Here is a 25,708-nt window from a genome sequence, read left to right as displayed (position 1 = left end):
ATTCAGGCTACGTCTACATTAGCACACTACGTCAAAGTAGCCTATTTGGAAGTAAGGACAACGAAATAGGCTAGTTCGACGTGTATTGTCTACATGTCCTCCAGGGCTGGTGCCATCAACGTTCAACATCGAAGTAGCAACAGAGAATGTTGAAAAGAGCTGCCTCGGAAGGAAATGCAGAGCGTCCGCACACAGAAGTGCTCCCTGTCGAAATAAGAGGCCAGCAAAGCCCCAAGCCACTCCCTTAAAGGGCCCCTCCCAGACACACTCAGCCTGCACAGCACGAGATCCACAGAGCCGACAACCAGTTGCAGACCCTGTGCATGCAGCATGGACCCCCAGCTGCAGCAGCAGCAGCAGCCAGAAGCCCTGAGCTAAGGGCTGCTGCACAGGGTGACCATAGAGCCCTGCAGGGGCTGGACAGAGCATCTCTCAACCCCTCAGCTGATGGCCGCCACGGAGGACCCCGCTATTTCAAAGTAGGGGGACACAGATCATTTACACACTCCCTACTTTGACGTTGAACATCGAAGTAGGGCGTTATTCCCATCTTTGGATGGGAATAGAGATTTCGATGTCTCGCTACCTAATGTCAATTGCAACGTCAAAATAGCACATGGCGCGTGTAGATGCGACGCATGCTATTTTGACATTGTGCCGGCTACTTCAAAGTAGCTGGCTCGTGTAGACGCACCCTCACTGTAACAGCTAAGGCCCAGAATATACCCAGCAATTATTTGGAAGAGTGAAAGGGGCATTCTTCTATATCCAATGTATGTCCTGTGTCAGGGTTAGGAACCACATCTGTTTCTGCCCTTAGGAAATCACAGAGACTGCTCTTATCTTCACAAAAAATAAGCAGTCCCGTTGCTCCTTAAAGACTAACAGTAACTTTTTAATTGGGTAATCAGCTTTCATCTTATCTACAAAACACTGCCTGTGTTTTCTGAAGCTACAGCTACAGACTAACAGGAGACTATGTTCTTACCTTGTTCTCTTAGTGCCACATGTTACCACAAATGGAAAAGGAAGGATAGGGATGAAGTTGCCTATGAACTTCGCCTATGAACATGGGAAGTGGGTGAGCTCACAGCTTGAGAAGGCAAGCCCCCAAATCTCACTCTCTCCACCTGAATGCCCCCCCCAAACTGTGGCCACTTCTGCCCTCTGCCCAACCCCTCAACCTACACAATGGAGTGACTGACCCACAGCCAGGTATAGAATGGTCCCAGAGGTCTGGAGAGAAGCAAGTGGCACAGCTGCAGCCCGCTGTGGCCCTGGAGTCTTGGGAAGCTGCTCTGGCTGTAGCTGGCTTAACCCCAGGGCTCCAGTGGGTAGTGTAGCCACAGCCTCCAGAAACCACAGAAACCACCCTCCAGCCAAGCCACTGGCAGGGAGGGAGCCTGATGGGCACTGGTGGAGGGAGCATGGGTGGCCCCAAGTGAGGCAGTCTGGGAGGGCATTGCCTTTCCCTGCTTGTGATACCCACCGCCCATACCTATAAAGCATTCTGGGATCAGAACACAGAAAGCATCTTCCTCCACCATGTCTGGAATCTTGGGATGAGCTTGTGCATCTCTGAGGTACCATCTCTCTTCAGGCTTCCCCAGGGTGATAACACTATGCTCTGACTCCTACTCATGGGTGCCCCCACTAAGAACAACCTAACCATAAACAGATGATTCAATTTGCAATGGGCATGTGCAAGTCTGGAACCTGTTTATTTGTAAAGTACACATTTTTCACACTCAAAGACTGACTTGCATGTTCAAATATCAGCTTTTGGGGGAATGAGTACACATCCACAACTCTTTGGGTGGGATGTGTTACAGGTGCCCCTTTGTGCCAATACAGAGGACTGAAATCTGTTATAACCCTATTAAAGATCTTACGTATCTCATGTTTTTAGCACTGTAGACCCTTTATATTTCAGCCAAAGAGCTGCTGTCATAAATGAATTGCAGAGTAAAGATTTAGACATTTAGCCTATTGTCTTTAAAGGATTTACCCATTAATGAGAATGTTTCTTTGTCATCATACAACTAAAGAAAACAGGAGAAAAATTCCAGTTTTCATGTTTCAAGTGTTTATATGGGAAACAAAGTATTTTTGTAAATATTTTCAAGTTTGGTCCAGGCCAAGATGTCACTTTTTCTACCACATTAATTAACACTCCTCTTATAATGAGAATTGAAAAATTCAGTCTTCTATGCAATATGACGTAATCAAGAAAATTACTTAAGCACATACATAGTGTTAAACATTAGAAGTTACATTAAATTTGTCTCCAGGTTCAAATACTTTGGGAGTTTAAATGCTTTCCTGGATGAGTGACTATATTTTGAGTTCCCAAGAATTTATTTTATTCACAAATAAATCAATTTATATCTGTAAAAGTTTGTGCCTTTCACTTTGTGAAAAAAATAGAGCCAGGAAAGAAAAAACGTATTTTCTACATGACCTGAAAGTAAAATATTTTTCCACAGTTCCATAATATGACTGAAATCTCTACAAACCTATTGTCCATTAAATAGTCTGGTCTCATAATGAAAATAATTGGGAGACTAAAAGTTTTTACATTTCTGTTCTGTTATTTCAATAAAGAAATGTCATCAATAGAGATTACTTTTTAAAATAACATGGTATTTAACTCAAAATACAAGTGATACTCTGTAACATATTCCACAGTGAAGTCCTAGAGATTGCAGCCTAGTTCAGCCAAACTACATTAAAAATATGGAATGATTATAATGAAGTGGTAGCAGTTTACTGTTTCTGATAATGAATTGCATGTTCCTATGAGCATCCAGGACCACACATTAAGATTCAGTATATTCTAATCTTCTTATTCAAACAGTGAGATATTTTTGTGTATATTTGCTTCAGACATATGCCAAGATTATTCTACCTGCTCAACATTTATCATTAAAATCTGAGGAAGTGGGTCGTACTCATGAAAGCTCACTACCTAATAAATGTGTTAGTCTTTAAGGTGATATAGGACTTGTTGTTTGTGAAGCTACAGACTAACGTGGCTATGCCTCTGAGGCTATCAACTAGCTCCTCTTAAATCTGTGACATTATCCATTCCACAAAACAACCCAAGGTGCCACCTATCCCATGTCTCTTATCTACACCTGCCCCCATGGCCTCAAGCTCTCAAACTATTGCTCCTTGAAAAGTGAACCAAATTGGGATTTCTTGACCTGCTACCTCTTTGGATTCTCTATTCTGTTTTTAGAAATGAAATTCTAAACAAGAAACACAGGGATAATTAGGGGAGTTCTTCAGATTGCTACTGGTACCTCTCAGTGCCTCAATCTCCCTCTGGATGGATTTAGACAACAGAATGGGTGAGTGGCTGCAGAGGTGGACAGGACTGATCTAGTAACTCTCTCTGTAGAAGGGTGGGGTGTGCTGGTGGTGAATCAACAAGCCCAGTCCATGCTCTAGAACCACCTCAACACTCTCAGCCCAGCTCTAGGGATCCTGGCCCAGTTCCATTGGGTAGCTCTGAAGTTCTTCTGGCCAGGACTGAACAGGCTGTCTGTGGGGGTTCTGAGGCTTCCCTTGGAGGAAGAGGGACAAGGCATGGCTTACCTCTGCAGCCAAGTCTGTACCTTCTGCAGCCAGGCCCTGCAGAGTATCCTGTACGGTTCAGGTACTCTGTAGTGGAGCATCCTGGCACATGCCTTCCACTGTCACCTCTGAGGGTGCCAGTACAACTGGCAGCTCTTGTTTCACCCACCCACCTCCCTGGTTTTCCAATAATCATCAGTTTCACAAATGGAAAAATTAGGGAAAGTTATTTACGGTTACTATAACCATTCATGAGTGTTTGTAGAGAACTTTGACATCTTTGAAAGGAAAGTGCTCTGGAAGTGAAAAGAAGTGTTACTACCTGATAATGAAGTAATAGGATAATGTGAAAGAGATTGAGAGTTACATGATAAGGCTTAAAGATCCCTGTCAATATATTTCCTTTCTCTTTTTTCCTCCACCCAGTTCTCTTTTCCCTTTTTGGGAAATAACTGGCCTTAACCTTCAGCTCCATATTCCTTGCATGATTTTCCTGATAACTAGTGCTATGGCAAAGTTTTCTGATGACAGTTTGTTTTCATAAAATGGCTTTTTAAAAACACATTTCCATTGACAGTTATTTGATCTGAACTATTTTCGTTCCTTTTCATTGAGGGAAATACAAAAATGATTGCATAGATCGTGTTTATATCAAAGAGTATGTTTTGGACAATAACCAATTCAGCACACAGACCATCTGGCCAGGTGCACTGATGCACATTCCTGGTAGCCCTGATTGCTTTGTATTATATCTGGGGAGAGTTTTAAAATGGCAGTTGATAGCCAATTTGCTAGCCCTGTTCATGAATATGTATAGAGAAGTATTCTGGGTGAAGTTTTTCTTCTCAGTGAATGGAGGCATGGGGTTGAGAACAGTAAAATCCCAGCCCCTTGTTAATATTTATAATCTGAGAGGGTAGAAGTTAAGATCTATCCTTGTTTTCAAAGGCTTTTCTCATCAGTCAAGGGCAGGAGCTGAGCTCCTGTGGGACCTTGGGTTCACATCTGTATTACCAATGAGCAATGCCTTGAAAGTGCTTTTCAATCTACTGCATTGCTTTATATTTTTGGTTGATCTTGTTTTAGTGTCTCAGTTAAAAGTTGGTAGTTAACATTTAGTTGTTCCCTCTTACCACCAGGTATATTAACAGCTTTTATTATTATTTTTAACCACTTCATCTTTTTTGATGAGGGCAATAAATCCACACCAATTTAGGGATGTCAATAAATTCTGTTTTTGTACTGCTGCAGCATTCTTAAAGGCTGTTAAATAAATGTGTGTGCTTAATCTTTGGCAGAGTGTGTGTGTGTGTGTGTATCTACATAGATATACACACGCACACAGAATTGTAGCTTGCTTTGTGTGCTTTGCTTTAAAAAAACAACAACCACAAGCACTGAAATACAACAGGCAAAACTATCCATAGCTTCACCTAGCTATAACTCTTAACCAAAGACTGACTAGGCCTAGGAAATTTTAGCAGCTTCATCAGTGCAGAAATACAACCAAAAATATATATACGTTCAAGATTTTTCCTCCTCCTTCCTTAGCATTTGGAGACCCTATTAATTTTTTCCCGTTCTATTTTCTTGTGTAGCGTGAAGCCATGCTCAGAGCTATTGCTCTAATGAGGCAGCCATTCTAAACACGTACAGACAAAGAAGTGGTTTCCTTAGCAACGAGAGCCATGCCAAAGCTCTCAGAACAGTTATTTCTCCCCATGCTTGGGTTTCTTTCCAGTATAGGTTACCTGTTAGACAACGTCTCTGAATACAGCCTGACGGGCTTTTCAGAGATTAAATCCCCGCAGTATGTGAAGTAGTGAACTATCATTAATGCTGTATTTGTATATCTAGTTAAAGAATGAGAACGATGGCAAGTGTGCCCCACCTGTAGCTACATGCAAACTTAAAACAATGGCTGATGCAATCTTACTGGCCAAACTGAGGCTACTTAAGTTAGTAAACATGAAGAATATACCCCCAAGTGGTCACACTAACTTCATCATACTCTGAACAGTTCCAGCCCATGGGCCACATCCTGCTTCCTCTTGAATGCGTATAAATCTGCACTATGTCTGTAGACTTCAAATAATATTTAATAATACAATAATAATTCTATTTGTGCATGTAAGAGTCCCAGCTCATCCTCATGAGTAGATCCAACATGTATATGTTTTCAGGATATGGGTCTCAAGAGATGGATTTAAACGAATGTGAGTAAGAGCAGAATATGGTGAAATAATTCCGTACCCATCATAAAGCAACTATTATTTAGTATTTCTCTAAATTATGCTGTCCAGTGGAAGCAAAGTGAAAAGATCACAGTCAGAGTAATTTATAGTGTGTTCTTTACCGAAACTAAACTTTTGCATACTATCCATGGAATAAGGTGCTGTCTTGTTATCCAGTTACTTTAACACTGATCTAATCATTTGTTACAAGTTCAGTTTGGATTGATAGGAAGATCGTGCCTGTCTGTCATTTCTGATCCCTTTCACATTCAGTTCCACAGAATTATGTAAAAAGTTAGAGGAGCAGTTTGGAAAATAAAGAAGGGAAAAAAATGGACCACTCCTTGCCCCTCCAAAAAAGGTTTTGCTTTGAATCAAGTAGTAAGACAAGCTCACTGCCCCCTGAAGACTGCAAAGGAAAGTCATTTCAGCTCTGTAAGACTGCAATGATTGCTTCAGACACACAATGAATCAGGTTTCTTGTTGGATTATGTGGGTGGTATTTCCACTCTTCCCTGGTGCGATAAGTCATTGCCTGCAGCTGTAGCATGCAAACTCAAATATTTTCTCTTTCTGTTTGGTTTGACAAGAAAAGTCCCATGTTCCATTGCTGTTGTTCTGTGAAAAAGGGAGAAAGTTGAAAACACATAATAGCTTAGTAATGTGAGTCACAACAGTCACTGAACTAAGTCTAACTTTCTGAAACAACATAATTTAGCACAATACATTAATAATAGAGTTACCTGTGTAACTTCCAAGTGTAGGTATTTATTGAACCACTCAGTTTTTTTCAAAGTGGGAATATCTGCATTTCAGGAAAACCCAAAGATTGGGTGTTTGAGAATCTGATTCTTATTTATATAAAGGCTCCTTCACACCACTCTGGAAGTATAAAGGACTTGAAAGCAGGCCTGAAATATGTTACAGGATCTTTGCACTAACAGTTTGATGTAAAAGGGAGTTCATGTAAATAAAAATCAAGCAATTAAAAGCTGTACTTGTACTGAATCACACTCTATATACCTTTAGACCAAAATAATTATTAATGCTGAACATGCGAGACAGGTAGTAGCATTTTGACAACTCCTTTTAGCAACTGTTTTTTTAAGGATTGCAAAAGTGATTTAAATGATTCAAGCAAAATAAACAACAGAACTTCTGATTTGATACTATTAAGTCTGTTTTGCAAATCCCTTGCTGAACTTTATTTATAAAAACTTTGATTACACTTGTACTAGTTTAAGAATTTAGCCTCGCAACTATGTACAGTGACCAGATGTCCAATTTTTAAAGGGACAGAACTGTATTCAAGCCCTCTTGCAGGTGTCCCTACTTTTTGAAAAAAAAAATAGGCCAATTGTCCTGTATTTTCTGTCTCTCTTCTCTTGTCAGTACTGGTGGGTTCTACTGCTGGATGGATCCTTGCTCACCAATTGCCCACCAACATCTGGTGATATGTGGCGGGTAGAGAGGGGGCGGTGGCTGATGATGGGACTGGGAGTACAAGGCTGGTGCAACCTGTGGAGCCAGCTGCTCCCCCGATCATATATCAGTGTAGTCCCTGATATATGCTGCCTCTTTGCCAGCAGGACCTGTTCATCTCTGTCCCGGTTCCAGCCAACACTGGCAAGTTTCTGTGGTGGTTGGTGAGTGTGGGTTGTTGGCGGCCAGTTATGTTTCACATCTGCTGCCCACCCATCAGCCCTTTATATGTTTCTCCTCTCATTGTTCTCTCCATGCTGTGCCCCTTCATCTTCATCCCCACTGTTCTTCTTTATACCCCGGGTGAACCCTGCTCTCAACAGTGTGTGAACAAGCAACCCTGGGTTGGATTGTTCAGCTCACCAACACCATGGCAGGCAGGTCCTTCCTTTGACCACTGTCTCTGATTGGGCTGGCACCTAGAGAAGGCTCAAGATCCTTCTACTCAGGGTACTGGCCAGCAGGAGCCAAACACAGCATGTGCCAAAACCCCACATACAGCTGGCATGGGGAAGCTTCTCTGCCTCCCAGAAAACCTCTGCAGTGGCAGGGAGGAAGCTACTTCCAGTCTGTGTGGGCCCCAACCCTACAGGCTCTGCTGCATCCCCTCCCCACCGAAGACATTGCACCCTCTTCATGCACTGCACCTGGCTAGGTCCGGCCCCCAAGGCATATGGGGATGTTGTGTCTCCTGGGCACCCTACCCTGCTGAGCCACCTCTCTGGCCGGGTTTGCTGAAGCCACTGCCTACAGATTCTCTGAACCCTAACGCACAATGCATCCTCAGGCCTTAACCCCTTCCTGTCCGCACTTTAACCAGGGAACAGGATGTGGCTCAGTTATGTTAGTGACCAGCAGAAGCTTGGAGATGTTAGCTGCCTGACTATGCTGCAGGGAGGCACAAGCTGCTTCCAGCCACAGGGGAGAGGGACAAGGGAGTGGAAGGAAAGAGACAACCTTTCGAATACACAGTCCAGTTCATCCCTGAGCCCAACCCCTACCTCCCTGTGACTGGAAACTGCTCCCACCCCTTCCCTTTCCCACTGTACTGAAAGGCTGCTGCTGACCACTTTCTGGTGTGAACTTTGACATATGTCTGTGGAGTAGAGCCTGTGACCCTGCACACCCCTCACCTCAACATGTTGCCTTGAGAAGATGCGGCACCATGAACCAGGAGATCTAGGTGAAGCATTGGAATGCATTGCCTAGAGAGGTGATGGATTCTCCACCCCTCGAGGTTTTTAAGTCCCAGCTTTACAAGGTCCTGGCTGGGATGACTTAGTGGGGGTTGATCCTGCCTGAAGCAGGGGACTGGACTAGATGACCTCCTGAGGTCCCTTCCAGCCCTATGGTTCTATGATCATAGAATCCTAGGTTTGGAAGAGACCTCAGGAGGTCATCGAGTTCAACCTCCTGCTCAAAGCAGGACCAATCCACAGCTTTGTCAAGCTGGAACTTTAAAAAAGGGGCCCAGTAAGGCATGGAGGTTGGAGGGCACTGAGCAGGGAAGTTTGGGTCAGTTCAGACAGTCACCCCCATCCCTGTGTGAGATACATGTATGGGAGTGTGTGTGTGTGTGTGTGTGTGTGTGTGTCACTTTTTCCCTGGCAAACCTTAGAGATAAGAAGGTAAATAAAAAAGACTACACAGTATTTATTTTTACAGGGATTCAGTCAATGTGATGTTAGTTTGAATATCTGTACTGCATATTTCTATTTGTTTACCACTGAACTCATTTAAGTACAAGTAATATTACCATATGTCCTGTATTCAACATAGAGAAATATGGTCACCTTAACAGTTAGGAAATATAATACAGCTGGAAATTGAATGCACCATTTCTTTACTTGCTACTATAACACAAAGTTGATCTTCCATGCCATGTTTCTTAAAAGCTACTCCAAAAGTTTTTCCATACCCTCTAATTTATTGTCTTTCTCTAATGGGTTGTTGTGTTGTTTGCCAGTACAATGAATAGGAAAACACCATTAACACTTAATCTAATTAAGGTTTTCAGAAAACATTGGCTATGTTGTTCTCATTAGCTGACTACAGGGAAAAAAACCACAAAAAATAAAACAACCAATCCACCCCCGACTTCCAAAGATGCGCCATTCTGATTATGGGGGGGGGGAAAGGAAAGTTTTCTTTTAAATTTCAATAAATGAATTTATGTGTTCATATTCTGGTACATTAACAGTTTGTTCCAGTACATTGATATTTTATGTGGAAACCCTACTCTGCAATTAATATGCCTGATGCAAATTGAAAAACTATAATCCATCCTTCTCTGTTGGAATGTAAGAGTATATTATCACAGAGAAGCTACAGGATACCAGAACCATTTTTTAAACTTGAATGCTCATTACCTTAAATCTGCATATAAAACAGTTTTGCATTCAGACGAGGTAATACATAACTGAATATATCATGACACACACAAAAATGCACTAAATGAAAAAAATGGTGATGTGTGCTTCCTTTCCAAAGAGATATTAATGCCAAGAAGACATAATGAATTAATGATGGCTCAAAACTAAGCAGGAATAGGTAATTAAATACCTGACTTTTGGGTAACAGGAGATAACTGAGTAGTCATTTTGGCTGACTCTGGAAAAAAATACTTCCTGCTTGGATTGTGTCAAGTATTTCCTATGAGAAAGGACTTAATGTGTTGTCATATATGTAATAGTACATCATTTTTATGTAAGTTTAAAGATGTTGGTTCTAATTAGCAGTCATCTTGAGAGCCTCAGCAGAGAGACCGAAGATCGAACAAGGATAGAAAGTGAAATACTCCCTCACCTGCAGAGGTGGTCCATCCTGATCAGGTAGACAAATGCTGGCAGGGCAGTGTAAGGGAAGCTTGCCTTACATCCAGTTCTCCACAACTTCCTGGTGGCTGTAGGTAATATTGCAAGTAACCTTCCCACCTTAGTTTCCTGAAGTTGAAAAGCAGATCAGACAATGGGTTGTCCCAGATTCACACAGCACACTACACTGTGAAGGAAAACAAAGGAGTCATGATCAGTGTTAATATCATCTAGAAATATTTTTTCTCTGTACTGCAGAGAAGAAAGAGAATAATATATGGTATTCAAGACTAACTGGCTAGCTGTGTTAGCAGAAGACTGGAAGCACTATATAGATCTGCCAGCTGACCCCTAGCAGAATGTGGCAGAATGGCACAAACTTCAGGTCCCACTTGATCAAATGGGTCTGGGGTATGAATATGAATATCTTCCATATCTCAGTTTATCACCTGCAAAATGGATGGCCTGCCTGAACACTTCACCTGAACCCTGAAGCAGTTGCCCAAAAAGGTTTATGCCAGATGACCTGTGCCATTGTGATCAACTGACCCTCTCCTATCCTCTCCTGTTTGCTATTGTCTCTGAGCCCCTGCATGGGAAATGGCCATAGGGAATCTTCAATCTGGAGCAGGAAATGTGGAAAAGATGAACTCTGATAACTCAATGTCCTACAATATGCATTGAAACTCAGAGGGACCTCCTCACTGACCAACACACCCAAGAAAGCAGCTGTAACAAAGGAGCACAGGTATGTGCTCTCAGGCCAAATGACCAGGTCATCCTTCTACTGTGTAGTCTAAGCTAATGGCCAAGTGACAAGGACCATATGCAATCATGTGCCAAGTTGGGTGACTCAATTATAAGGTTAGACAACCTGACAGACAGAAGTCCATCCAGATCGATCAACCTGTTGAAGGTATAGCATCACACAGTACACCACTATTCTTTACCCCATATACCCATGAACCAGAACTGTGGCCCAAAGTGCATTACATTCTGTCCCCAGAGGCTACACTGGTGGGGAAACAACTTTGCTCTGAACAAAGGACCCAGTGTAGAGCCTAGTGAAATCATTTCTGATGGTATTTTCATTCCAACCAGTAAGGATCCATCTCATGCACCATCACATCCAGACTCAAACTGGACAGATCATCTGATGAAACCTCTCAATCACTTCCCCAGAAAGTACATGAGATGATAAAACAGGAAATCCGGAGCACTTTGAAACTTGGGGTCCTTGAGGAATCCCACAGAGAGCAGTGAAGTCTGTATTAATCCCAAAGATAGAGGGATGTCCAGTTTTGCATTGGCTGAGGAAGGTTAATGTGATCTCCAGATTTGATGGCTACCTCGTTCTGTGTGGACGAATTGCTAGACCAGCTGGGTGAAGCTCAGGATACCACTATGTTAGACTTCACAATAGGATACTGGCACATCCCTCTCACATGAGAATCACAAGAAAAAACTGCTTTTACCTCTACCAGTTTTGGACTATACTCACTGGATTTCATGGGGCACCTGTGACATTCCAATACCTTAGGGACCTTATTTTACAGCTCCATAACTTGTATGCCACAGCCTCTTTAGATGATATAGTCATCTACAACCAAACCAGGGAAGAACATTTGTCTCAAGTTTTGGATGTGCACCGCTGCCTGTGACAGGCTGCATGAATGATAAACCATACAAAATGTAAAATAAGTAAACAAGAAATCATCTCCGTGGGCTACACATTAGACAAAGGCAGATCTGGCCCCTTATAGGTACAATATAGGCTCTATGGGACACCACATAATGTACCACCAAAAACTGGTCAGGAGGTTTTTGGGACTTGCTGGCTACCACCAGCAGTTTGTACCAAGGTTCTCAGTGATCACAGCCCCTCACACAGATCTGGTTATGAACACAGCTTCAAGAAAGTGAACTGGTCCAAGGCCTGTGAAAAGACCTTTCAAGAACTGAAAGAATTCCTCTGTATAAAACCAGTACTATTCAGCCCAGGCTTCTCCAAAGAATTAATTTTGCAGATTGATGCTTCTGAAGTGGGACTGGGTGCTGTTTTTAACTCAGGAAATAAAATGGGGGTGGGGAACATCTTGTGCTGTATTGGAACCAGACATATTTCCCATGAGAATGAGCCTAAAGTGTCATACAGAAGCAGGCCTGGCAGTTAAATGGGCCATAGTATCAGAGTGAGTCTGTCTCCTGGGAATCCATTCAACCTTATCACCAGTCATACCCCCTTAAGAGGGCTAAACACCGTGAAAGACCAACACCCTGCCAGGTGCACCAGCCCTACATATTCAGCATTCAGTCATGAAAGCCCACTAGAACACTGACTTTTTCAGGAAGAGGGGGCAATCAGATGACCCTAGCTCCCATTGCTCCAACTTGAGAGGGAGGATATATGGTGGGCTATACAAACCCACACTAAGCAAAAAGGGTTTAAGGTCTCAATTTAGGCTCAGCCAGCCTCACCCTGCCATATCGGCAGCAAATACTCCCATCAGGTGGAGGAATTAACAGGCAGGGCATTAGCTCATTTGAGTGGCAGGAATGGAGGTGAGCAGACCAAAAACCCACAGCTCCAGGAAAGCAGAGGGAAACCTAAAGACTCTGACACAGGTTTCTAAAAAGGCCCTCCTTGAGGCAAAAGAGTGCCCATCACACAAACAACCAGAGACGGAAGTATCTTATGATTATGTATCAGAGAAGTAGCCATGTTTTATGGACAATAGTAGCTTGCTCTTATTTATTTTGGTGTGAGTTTTCCCACCAAACAGCCTTGGAGTGAGTTTGCCCCTGAAAAGGAGATAAGAGGAAGAGACCCATTTCCAGTTTACTGATAGCCTGAAGGGATCTGTGTTGGGATGTTGTGAAGTGAGAGGCCCCAGAGTCTCCTCCCAACATCCTTGACAGTCCACAATTGTGGCTATGACCATTAGGCCATGCTTCCCAACCAGACACAAAGTGGGGACCAATAAGCTGCGTCTACACGTGCACGCTACTTCGAAGTAGCGGCAGTAACTTCGAAATAGCGCCCGTCACGTCTACACGTGTTGGGCGCTATTTCGAAGTTGAAATCGACGTTAGGCGGCGAGACGTCGAAGTCGCTAACCCCATGAGGGGATGGGAATAGCGCCCTACTTCGACGTTCAACATCGAAGTAGGGACGTGTAGACGATCCGCGTCCCACAACATCGAAATAGAGGGGTCCTCCATGGCGGCCATCAGCTGGGGGGTTGAGAGATACTCTCTCTCCAGCCCTTGCGGGGCTCTGTGGTCACCGTGGGCAGCAGCCCTTAGCCCAGGGCTTCTGGCTGCTGCTGCTGCAGCTGGGGGTCCGTGCTGCATATACAGGGTCTGCAACTAGTTGTTGGCTCTGTGTATCTTGCACTGTTTAATGAAAGTGTGTCTGGGAGGGGCCCTTTAAGGGAGCGACTTGCTGTTGAGTCCGCCCCGTGACCCTGTCTGCAGCTGTGCATGGCTCCCTTATTTCGATGTGTGCTACTTTGGCGTGTAGACGTTCCCTCGCTGTGCCTATTTCGATGTTGGGCTGAGCAACGTCGAAGTTGAACATCGACGTTGCCAGCCCTGGAGGACGTGTAGACGTTATTCATCGAAATAGCCTATTTCGATGTCGCAACATCGAAATAAGCTATTTCGAAGTTGGGTGCACGTGTAGACGTAGCCATACAGTGTTATATTTGCCTTAAAAGTTTATGCACCTCAGTTTATTCCTTTCATGAAGACACAACCTCTGTCATGACATGGATGTTTTGGGTTTTATTTTGGGAGGGAGGCAGGTCTTGATATAACAAGGAGAAGATTATTACTTCTCATGTTGACTATCCCCATGAAGATAATGCTACAAGTAAAAAGCAATTTCATATCAGAACAAAGTCCAGTCAATTACGTCTGACCAACCAGTAAAGCCACTTCAGACAGCTCTTAATGGGGCAAATTCTAGGCCTTGTTCCCTGCAGTCCCTCTCCCCCCTCACAAAAGAACCTCTATTCCAATGTATGGTCCTCCCCTAGATAGAAGGGTGTCCAGGACAAAGTTCAGTGGCTTTATAACCCCATTGGCCAGATTCCAAAACCACTCCCTAAACTTTGCCACAGATGCTTCCCGATCTATAGGCAGCAAGATTAAAATTCAGTGCAGCTGCAAGCAGAGAAAATATGCAAGAGTTACAGACAAATACGGTTTCAAAGATTTGTTTTTACTTTGCCAGCAGTACTTTATAGATCTTCAATCCCTCCTCGGCACCCCCAGTCCTACTGTGTTTCACTCATTCTCTCTCTTTAAAAACAAATTGCCTTGGTTTTCTGTAGAAAGGACGGGGTGAAATAAGTAAGATGAACAGTTCCATACCAATTGTTGCCACTGAATAGTATCTGAAAAGATTCCATCCCAATTTGTCTGTTCCAATTCTCATATCCTCCGAGTTCCCCGCACTGGGAGTGTAAATGGGTAAGACTTGGGAAAGATGCTGAGGGTGCAGCGAGTTGCATTCAATCTTTGAACTTCAGTTTTCCCTTCTTCTATGATGTGCAACTTTGTGTTCGCCTATGGTGAGAAAACTGCAGTTACATTCAACAAAGAGAGAATTCCCCCCTTTTTAAAAGCCGGACAAGTTAACATTGTCCAATTTATCAAGGTGCAGGACATACATTTCTTACAGCTACAGAAGCAACAGAAGCAACAACAGTGGGGGAGAAAAAAGCCCTCCTAACATCCCTTCTTCTTCAGAAAAGACATCCTTGATTTCCATTCTGAAAACTCTTGTCTTAATTGTCAGAGTGTCTTCAGGCCACTATAACAAGTCTACTGCTGTCTGCACCAGTGGCATAATTATCTCTGTTGCTTTTCTCCCCCCGCACCCCCGGGGTTTTCCTCCTTGCTTGTTTAATCTGCGGCACTGTTCAGTGCTGCTGATGTAGAAGAGACGAAAGCTCATGGACATAAGGCCTGGATGCATATACATTTCCATGGTGTCCACACATTACTGTCAGAAATGGGAGCAGATGGGCCAATTTTGGAATTTCTGTGGAAAATTGTAAATAAGGTATGAAAGGAACTGACTACACAAAGAGGGAATAGACCATACTTTGAAACCATGACTATATTTCACAGCTATATCTCCTTAATATTAAGCTCAGATTTAGGAAAAAGAAAAAAAGAAGCTCAATCGGCAGGCTCAGATGGAAAAGCCCTGTAGAATATAATAGGAATCAAATCAGGAACAAGCTAAAGAAATTAAATAGGGCTCAATAGACATCTTTCTAAAATTCTATAGCAGTGTAGTCCCATGAGGGCAGAACTGTGGTGCTAATAAATGACAAACCCTGATCCTGCAAAGATTTATGGATTCTAAGGGTCCAAGTCCAGGAGGAATCACTGTCATAGTCTAAAGTCAGCCCTGCTGTGTAACACTGGCCATAGAAATTCCTCAAAATAATTCCTAGCCCAGATTTTTTAGATGGGCATGTGCTTGACTTCATTTGAATGATCACATACTCCAAAATAAACAGATGCGCACATCTTTGTGTGATTGGAACCTAAACAATTACTGTAGTGTTTATGAACTGCAGCTTTATTTTTATGTTAAACCTCCAGCCAGCACACTTTATAATTGTTAGCTGAAGTTTATAGTAGGTGAGCAAATGTTAATTAAGCCTTGGTAGCATGCAGAGCGGGGTTGTATGTAGACCCCCAGTTGGATAAGAGGCCTCAGGAACTATTGTGTCTCTTTGAGCTAGCATTGAAGTAATACAGCTCCACACTGGCTCCAAGACTGCACAATGGCCAAAAGATACAATATACCCATTATTTGCAGTGTTTGATTCAAAATGATGTTAAATCATAGAAAGGAGGATTTTTTTAGGTTTTGAGAGTACTGAGCAGCTGCCTTCTTCAACAGCATTTTAAAAAATAGCACGAGTTCAGTGTTTTAAAATCCAATTTAAAACTGGATTGCGTGTTAGCTAACACTCTGTCAGCAATTACATTCACCCTGAGTGATATCAGCCTGTTATGACCCAAGTAACTGGAGAGACTAAGTGATCTGCGCACTCTAAGGCAGACAGCAATGCACTTACAGTTGAACAGGCACTCTGGTGGCAATAGAGTGATAATGCTCAGAGTGACTCTGACAGCTGCTAGAAAGGCACCGATGAAGTTTTCTTCATGGGAAATAAAATTTTGAAAAACTAAGCCTAAATACATAGTTCTGCCTAAGGAAGCAGTTAAGTGAAAAAGATTGGAAAAGCGGGGAAATAAATTTTCAACTAAAACTCTCATTATGGGATATCTTCCTTTGGAAAGAATGGCATGCCATGAGTTAGCTGTGTATGGAATCTCTTTTTCTTTAATAGTTTATCACCCCTCAGTCTCTCCAGTATGATCATTCCCTGCTCTGCTCTGGAGGTTCTCCTCTCTGACAATCACTTTTTTTTCCTCCTCTCAGTTCCCAAATATTTTTCATATCGTTTTCAACAGTGATTGCAAAAAGATTCTGTGGAAAAGTCAGAAAATACAGTGCCACCTAACTGCAAAGGCTGAGACCACGTGACATGCCTACAGTCTCACAGGAAATTTCAGGCACAGCCAGGACCAAAACCCAGGTCTGTTTATACAGATGCTCCCAATCTCAATCCTGTGCTTTGAACACAAAATCATCCTTCTACCCTTTGCTCAGCAGCAAAAGTTGATATCTCCTATAATTCTTCATAAGATTACAATATCAAAAGAAACAACTAAATTGTAAAGAATTCTTATGAAGTTTGTGAGAGTTTTTTATTTCTCTACTGTCCAGTGTCATCTATCCACTTCAGAAGGTAGCTAGGTTAGTCTGTAGCATCACAAAAGAAAGCATTCCTGTAGTACCTTAAAGACCAATGATTTTGTTAGGTAATGAGCTTTTGTGGGTAAGACACACTTCAAAAGATTTGGAGCAGAAATAAGAATCCAGAGTTAATATAGCTGTAGGGGGAAAAGTAGGAGGAAAATAAAAGGGAGAAGGAACCACTGGTCATTAATAGGACCTGTGGAAGAAGTATTAAGTTAAGTGAGAAGGGTGCAGTTCCTGCAAATATGAAAGGTGGGGAAAATGCTTTTGTAATGCGCAAGATAATTGAAATTTCTCTTCAATTCCAGATTAAATGTGTGAAACTTGCAAATGAATTCCAATTCATATATCTACCTCTGTAATCTTGTAATAAAATCCTTTTTAGGAGGATGGCCACTTGAAGATCGATTACTGAATGTTCAGGGAGGTTAATGTGTTCCCCTACTGGTTTATGTGTATTCCAGTTCCCAATGTTGGCTTTGTGTCCATTCATCCTTTGGTAAAGAGTCTGTCCAGTTTGTCCAGTGTACATGATGGAGGGGCTTTGCTGGCCAATAATGGCATACATCACATTAGTGGATGTGCAGGTGTATGAGCCCCTGATGGGGTGGCTGAAGTGGTTACACCCAGTGACGGTGTCTCTGGGTATAGATATGTGTAGATATAGTATAGATATGTGGGTTTGTTGCAGGGATTTATGCCATGTGGGCCTTTGTTTAGGCCATTTTTATTTTCTTCACAACACCCATGTGAAGCAGAGTTGAGTCACTTACTTCAGGGCCAAAGAGATCTTCTGCAGAGATAAGAACTCAACATGCATTCCATGGACCCCTGTATAGTGCCCTAATCACTATGGCTGTGGCCACACTTGGCCAAAACATCGAAATGGCCACACTAATGGCCAAATTGAAGAATACAAATGAGGCGCTGAATTGAATATTCAGAGCCTCAGTAGCATTAGCATGCTTACAGCCATGGGGCTTCAAAAGCGCTGCTTTTGAACACGTGTGGCTCAGCACGGCTACACGGGGGTCCTTTTCTAAAGGACCCAGCACATTTGGAAATCTCCTGATTCAGTATTCTTCTATTTGGCATGGCCATTTCAAAGTTTTGGCCAAGTGTGGCCACAGCCGATATGATCTATGAAGCCTTCCCAGAACGTTATAATGACTTAACATGGGCCTGTAGTGAAGCCCTGGAGACATTCCCATCAAAATGTGTTCCTTCAAGCCACAGGAATAGGGCTATTGGATTCTGCTGGAAAAAAAAATAAAAAGATATGGCCTGAAAGGGTCGTCTTTTATATAAAATATAATCTATCAAAATGTCTTTAAACGCAACAGGCGAAATTCAATTGCATCATTATGGACTTATATCAGCGATGAGGAATTTGGCCTATTCCATTGCAAGCATCCTAAATTTCCATCTGTCACTTTTAGATATACTATATGTTTCCACTGACTCAAATCTTATATATTACACACACAATAGCATAGTTCTGAACATATATGCTTTGAAGGTGCAAACAAATAAACGATGTGTCATACTGTAGGTAGGCAATAAAAATTACTGTATATAGTAAAGACACCACAGATGCCTTGACAACATATGTTTTAATAAAGGAAATTAAACGTTCATGTTCTATCCTTTTAATATTGCAAATGGAAATCACAGATTAAAAATAACCTTTTAAAAGAAATGTGCAATTTGTAAGATTTTTGAATAAAAGACATCATTAATAGATAAGAATCTACTTTTAGTAGGTAAATGTTAGTGGGTTTGTCTCTTTTCTTCCTCTCAAATTAATTTCACGTTGTAATACACTACCAAATTCTCCAATGACTTGAGCGGATTAAAATAAGAGAGAAGATAAGAGACATTACACAACACTGTATGCAACAGAAATGCTGTTTGCCAGTCTGGTACAAGAGTCTAGAGAAGCTTACACAGGGGATTTTTTTATAATTATTATACTTCCCTTATTCACTTTGATGAATGGACTGAAGTAAAACCTTACCGACAAATGCTCCTGAAATGTGATGCTGTTTAAAATTTTGGTGATCTGAAATCAATGTCTGAATTTTGCTAGTTGGATCCATTTTAATGTGAAAAGATGATATATGGTATCCAGATGTGTCCAAAGCTTAGGTTCTATTGGCTTTAGATAATTAGGATTCCACAAGCTATTGCTGAAAAATTCAAGCATTATCCTAAATGGCATAACTATGATGTCACCCTCCTGATTCCACCAGATGTCAGTTATTTTGTTTCCTCCCATTAGCAATTTCAGACAAGGTCTTTAGGCAGTCTACTGACTACGGCTTCCTCCACAAACCCTTCCTGGCCAGCCCTGAGTAATGCGCTCTATAGTAACCTAGTCTGGAGGAGAAAAGTGTATGAAGCATTATTTCTAGGTCCAGTAGAGCAGAATAGAAGTAATCATCTGACCAACCCAAGGAGGAGAAGTCATTACATACTGCTGTGGAATATGAGCATCTCAGAGCAATGATGGACCCCAGATGACCCTGACACTGTTTAGCACTTACACGACTGCAGAGCAAATACCCTTCAGGTGAGGTTATTGTTTCAGTCAGTTTTTCACAAGACAATCTCCTCTCACTATCTAGCACCATCTCTATTTTATATGGATTATATTTGAATCACCCCACTGCCTTGTGGGTTATCTTGGGAAGGAGCAAGGCTAAGGGAGTAAACCCTGACAGAAAATCCGGAGTGGAGTCCGAAGGTGGTTTGGTGTCAACTTCTGGCACTGTCCTGGCAACTCCTGCAGCTGAGCTGGTACCAGACGTGGAGGTTATCCTCTCCTCTGGACTATATCAGTAAAGCCAAGAGGGGGACACTGGTGTCTGGGCAGCCCAGAGTCTCCATAATAAGTGCTCAGGCTCACGACCGAAGAGGTACTCCAACATCGCTGAACAGTGTTGCATCAACATGGGAGGCAACAGATACCGTCACAAGCTCTTGCTCGATTGGCGTAGAGAACAAGTGCCAGGGGTTGCCTTCGACGGTGGGAGAGATCCTCGCATCTCACTGGACAGTCACCGCCCGCCTCAAGCTGGGCAGCCTCCAGTCAATAGGGTACTGTCCCGCCACAGTTCACCTGCCTGGCTGGGTGCGTGAGGCTTAAGGTTCCTGAACCTGACAAGTGACTGAAATTTGGGCACCAGGCAAACCAATAAGAAAATCAACAAGAAATGAGAAACATCAACAATTTAAGCTTGCTTGCTGGAATGTGTGGACCATGCTGACTGGCTTGACTGAAGATCTTCAGGCCATCAGTGACACCCAAAAGACTGCTGTCATCAACAAGGAACTGAAGAGGCTCCAAGTTGATATCGCTGCACTGCAAGAGACACAACTTGCAGATTCGGGATCTCTAAAGGAAAAGGACTACACCTTTTTCTGGCAGTGTAAAGCCCAAGAAGAAGCCAGAGAGCATGGTGTTGGCTTTGCTGTCAGAAACACCCTTCTACAAATGGTGGAATTAGTCATGGGCAGATCAGAAAGACTTCTTCGGATCATGCTTCAAACTTGCGCTGGTGCCGTCCACCTGATCAGTGCTTATGCTCCAACCTTGTACGCCACACCAGAAGTAAAAGACAAGTTCTATGATGTGCTTAGTGCTGCTGTAGCGCAAATACCTGCTCGTGAACAACTGTACATCTTGGGTGACTTCAATGCAAGAGTTGGAGCTGATTGGGCCTCATGGCCTTCCTGCTTAGGACACTTCGGTGTGGGAAAAATGAATGACAATGGACAGCGTCTCCTTGAACTGTGCACGTACCACAATCTGTGCATCAGAAACACATTCTTCCAAACAAAGCCACAGCACAGAGTGTCGTGGAGACACCCACGCTTGAAGCACTGGCGTCAATTAGACGTGGTTATCACTAGGCGTAATAACCTCAAAAACATCCTTCTGACATGCAGCTGTCATAGTGCTGACTGTGATACAGATCACTCGCTAGTTTGCTCCAAGCTCAAGCTGAGACCCAAGAAGCTGTATCGCTCTAAACCTGCTGGAAGGCCCTGCATTGATGCCAGAAAGATGGCAAACTCGGAGAAAGCTGAAAAGTTCAGGGAGACCCTCCAGGAAAATCTGCACAGAGGCCCTGGGGGCGCCGATGTGACATCCAAATGGCAACATCTGAGGGATACAGTTTACAACACGGCCTTGTCGGTGTTTGGAAGAAGAGCTAGAAACACGAATGACTGGTTCGAAGCTAACTCCGATGAGTTGATTCCAGTCATAGAAAAGAAGCGCGCTGCACTCCTGGAGTACAAACACTCACCGAGCCAGAGTACCCAGCAAATACTTAGAGCGGCCAGAAGAACAGTACAGCAGACAGCCAGGCGCTGTGCCAACAACCACTGGCTCCAGCCATGCAGCAGCATCCAGACCTGTGCTGACTTTGGTAATCTCAGAGGAATGTACAAGGGTATGAAGAAGGCATTAGGACCCACCCAGAACAAGATGGCACCTCTGAAATCCAAATCTGGTGAAGTCATCACTGACAAAGCCAAACAGATGGAGTGCTGGGTTGAGCACTACTCCGAGCTGTACTCATGCGAGAATGTTGTGGTTGACGCAGCCCTCGATGCCGTCAAGCTCCTACCAGTAATGGATGAACTGGATCAGGAACCGACTGTGGATGAACTGAAGAGAGCCATCGACAGCATTGCAGCAGGAAAGGCCCCTGGCCAGGATGGTATACCACCAGAGGTAATCAAGTGTGCCGCAGACACACTCCTGGAACTCCTACATGAGCTCCTGTGCCTGTGCTGGAAAGAGGGTGAGGTTCCACAGGATATGCGCGATGCCAACATTGTAACGTTGTATAAGAACAAAGGAGACAGAAGCGACTGCAACAAATACCGTGGAATCTCCCTCCTAAGCATCACTGGTAAACTGTTCACTTGTGTCATCCTTGGCAGACTCCAGAAGATTGCTGAGAGGGTGTACCCCGAATCGCAGTGCGGATTCCGCACAGAGAGGTCTACCGTTGACGTGGTCTTCTCTCTAAGGCAGCTGCAGGAGAAGTGCAGGGAGCAGAGGAAGCCACTCTACATAGCCTTCATCGACCTGACCAAGGCCTTTGACTTGGTCAGCGGGTGGTCTGTTCAAACTGCTCCACAAGATAGGCTGTCCTCCACGGTTACTCAAGATGATCCAGTCGTTCCACAAAGACATGAGAGGAACCATCCAATATGACGGCGCATTATCGGATGCTGTCAGAATCAGGAGTGGCGTCAAACAAGGGTGCATGCTTGCTCCAACATTGTTCGGGATCTTCTTCGCACTCCTCCTGAAGCATGCCTTTGGATCTTCAACAGAGGGCATCTTGCTGCACACAAGATCTGATGGGAAGCTATTTAATCTTCCAAGGCTGAAAGCTAAGTCTAAGGTGCGGGAAGTCCTCATCAGAGACATGCTGTTCGCAGATGCTGCTGCTGTAGTGTCTCACACAGAAGACCAGCTTCAAAAACTGCTGGATCAGATCTCCAAAGCATGCAAGGACTTTGGGCTTGCCATCAGCCTAAAGAAGACAAACGTACTCGGTCAGGATGTTGCTGAATCCCTATCAATCAGCATTGACAACTATACGTTAGAGGTCGTCCGCGAGTTCGTTTACCTCGGGTCCACCATCACTGACACCCTGTCGTTGGACACTGAGCCAAATAGGAGGATTGGAAAAGTGGCCACAACTCTGTCCAGACTCAGCAAGAGAGTGTGGAATAACTACAAGCTGTACACTCACACCAAAATGCAAGTCTACAGAGCCTGCATCCTTAGCACCCTCCTTTATGGCAGCGAGACTTGGACCCTGTATGCCCACCAGGAAAGGAGGCTGAATGTCTTCCACTTGCGCTGCCTCAGGCGCATCCTTGGAATATCATGGAAGAACAGAGTGACCAACACCGCCGTCCTCAAGCAAACTGGAATCCCAACCATGCACACCCTCCTCAGGCAGCGTCGGCTCTGCTGGCTTGGCCACGTCCACAGGATGAATGATGGAAGGATTTCAAAAGACATCCTGTATGGTGAGCTAGCCTCTGGCAAAAGACATCCTGGATGCCCCTAGTTGCGCTACAAAGATATCTGCAAGAGAGACCTCAGAGAGGTAGACATTGAGCTGGACAACTGGGAAGAACTAGCAGATGACCGCAGCAGATGAAGTCAGGGGTTACACAAGGGCCTTCAGAAGGGAGAGATGAGGATCAGACAGCTAGCAGAGGAGAAGCGAGCGCACAGAAAGCACACTAAGGACTTGCCAGACACCCACCACATCTGCAAGAGATGCAGCAAGGACTGTCACTCTCGTGTGGGTCTTCATAGTCACAGTAGACGCTGTAAATGAAGTCCTCAAATGAAACTATAAAAGGCGCGATCCATAGTCTATGCAGACTGAAGGATGCCTACTACATTTGAATCGACAGCTGCTGTTCATCTGATCCCCATTTTATACATGCTCTTTTTTACTAGTGTGACCATTTTGCTCATGGTCAGTGGGGCTGATAGCCACCATGGGCCCCGGGGCCTGGCTCCACTCCCCTGTAAAGTACGTTGCCAAGGGCAGAAGGGCTGAGAAAAACCAGCCTTCAGTACCACCCAGACTGCTGTGTGCCCCTGTCCCCAGCCCTCACAGCTCTGTGGGTCACCTGGCACAGCACTACAGCAGTGATTCTGAGGTTCCCCAGGGCTTTGGCCGTCACCACTGTTGCAAAAGCAGCGGCAGTGGTCAGGACCCTGTGCCCCTTTGAATTGCTGGGCCTTGGGGCAATAGTTCTTTGTTCTACTCAAAAAAAATACCCTTCCAAATAAATGAAGTACCCTGTACAGTTGGATGTCCATTTTTGTCAGAAGCAGCAACATAACACTGAAAATTATCTGTGTACTCATGTCATTAAAACCCATTGTAAAACCTGTCATAAGCTTTCCTATACGCAGTATTTTAGTCTGGTATCATATTATATAATTCTACCCAAGTATTTGCTTTCTTTGTTAAATTATGAATATTACTAGTGAATATGCAAAGATACACATGATTGGGTCTATACAGGGAGATATGACTGAGTGTTTGTTTTAACTTTTATTACATCAAACAAATATTAGGTAAGCTTTTTCATAAATGACTGCCCCGTAACCCAATACTATCAGCATAGGACAGCAAATCTATGTTTTGAAGACTACATGTTGTCTGACACTTCAAGGAGGGTGTGCAGAAGATCATTATGTATTCTTCACCATAGGTCAGTTGCTTAGCTACCAGAGAAGTAGAGAACTACTAATTGAAAGTATTCAGTATTTCTGGCAACATTTGCTGCAGGACATTGGACTTGGAAACAGCAGCGACTGAGTCAGATATAAATGTTGTGGATGAAAGAACGAAAGAAAAGCTTATACAGTATTAACTTGCTGGAACTATTTAATCTCCTTCATCGGTATTATAATGTATGGAGCATCATCAGTAAAATGGTGCTGATTCTGATGCTCAGTCATCAAACAATACTATGATGAATTTAATGTTTGTGACAATTAGTTACTCCAGGCAAATTAATAAGCTGTAGTTATATTTTAAATATAATTATTGCTCAAATGGCTAGAGTAATTTCCTATCTGTGTAGCTCCACTACATTTCCAAGCATTTAATTACCTTTAGAGATCTCTAGTTAATAGGTACAGCTAGCAACACAGAATGAAAACCCACACAGGATTGGCCAAAATAGAATTTCCTCAGAAGAGTCCTAATTGCTGAGACATTTACGTTCATTTCACATCTAAAGACAAAGCTTGCTAGTAAAAATGGTCACCTTTTTTCTTGATCTAAGAAAGAATTGGATGCCACTGTGTTAGCCACAATTTTCCCAGTATCCATCAGAGTGTGTGTCTCTTTTCCCTTTTATTAATCTGTTTCACCACTTCAGCTTCTGCCTGTGAATGTGACATTTGTGGAACAATCAAGGCAACATCTTTGGCTAAGTGAAAACAAAAAAGCAGTAAAGTAGCACTTTAAAGACTAACAAAATAATTTATTAGGTGAGCTTTCGTGAGACAGACCCACTTCTTCAGACCATAGCCATACCAGAACAGACTCAATATTTAAGGCATAGAGAACCAAAAATAGTAATCAAGGTTTACAAACCAGAAAAAAAATGATCAAGGTGAGCAAATCAGAGAGTAGAGGGGCAGGGGGCGGAGTCAACTTTGACTAAATGAGTTTTGCTAATGCTCCATTCTGCCATTAGATTATTCAAATGAGACAGCATTTGTACCCTTTTCTCATGAACTTCCTACCTTAAAAAAAGATAAAAATTTGGCCATAAATGTGGCTGGAATATCACTTTGCAATAGCCTATGCACAGTCCATATTATATGAACACTCACTAAACCTGAAATCTTGCTGTTACAGCACTTCCTCTTAACAGAATTCCAGGGCATTCTGCTGTCATACAAAAATATTCCCCAAATAGTTTCACAAACATTCTGTATGCCAATATGTCCATAGATTTACAGCTTTCCAGGCCAGAAGGTATCCTTAAGATCATTTAGTCTGATCTTCTGTATAACTCATACCAGGTAAAAACAGACAGATGAGAGGATTTAAGTGGTGGGCAGCAAATTAATCTGCCTGTTTTAATGCACTTCTAGAGTTCTCCCCTTGGTGCCTGTGGCACATCCTTAATACTAACTCTGAAGACAGTGGAAAAGCTGCAACATATGCAGC

Source organism: Carettochelys insculpta, chromosome 6 (assembly GCF_033958435.1).
Source record: "Carettochelys insculpta isolate YL-2023 chromosome 6, ASM3395843v1, whole genome shotgun sequence".
NCBI classification, from domain to species: Eukaryota; Metazoa; Chordata; order Testudines; family Carettochelyidae; genus Carettochelys; species Carettochelys insculpta.
This window is presented reverse-complemented; position numbering follows the sequence as displayed.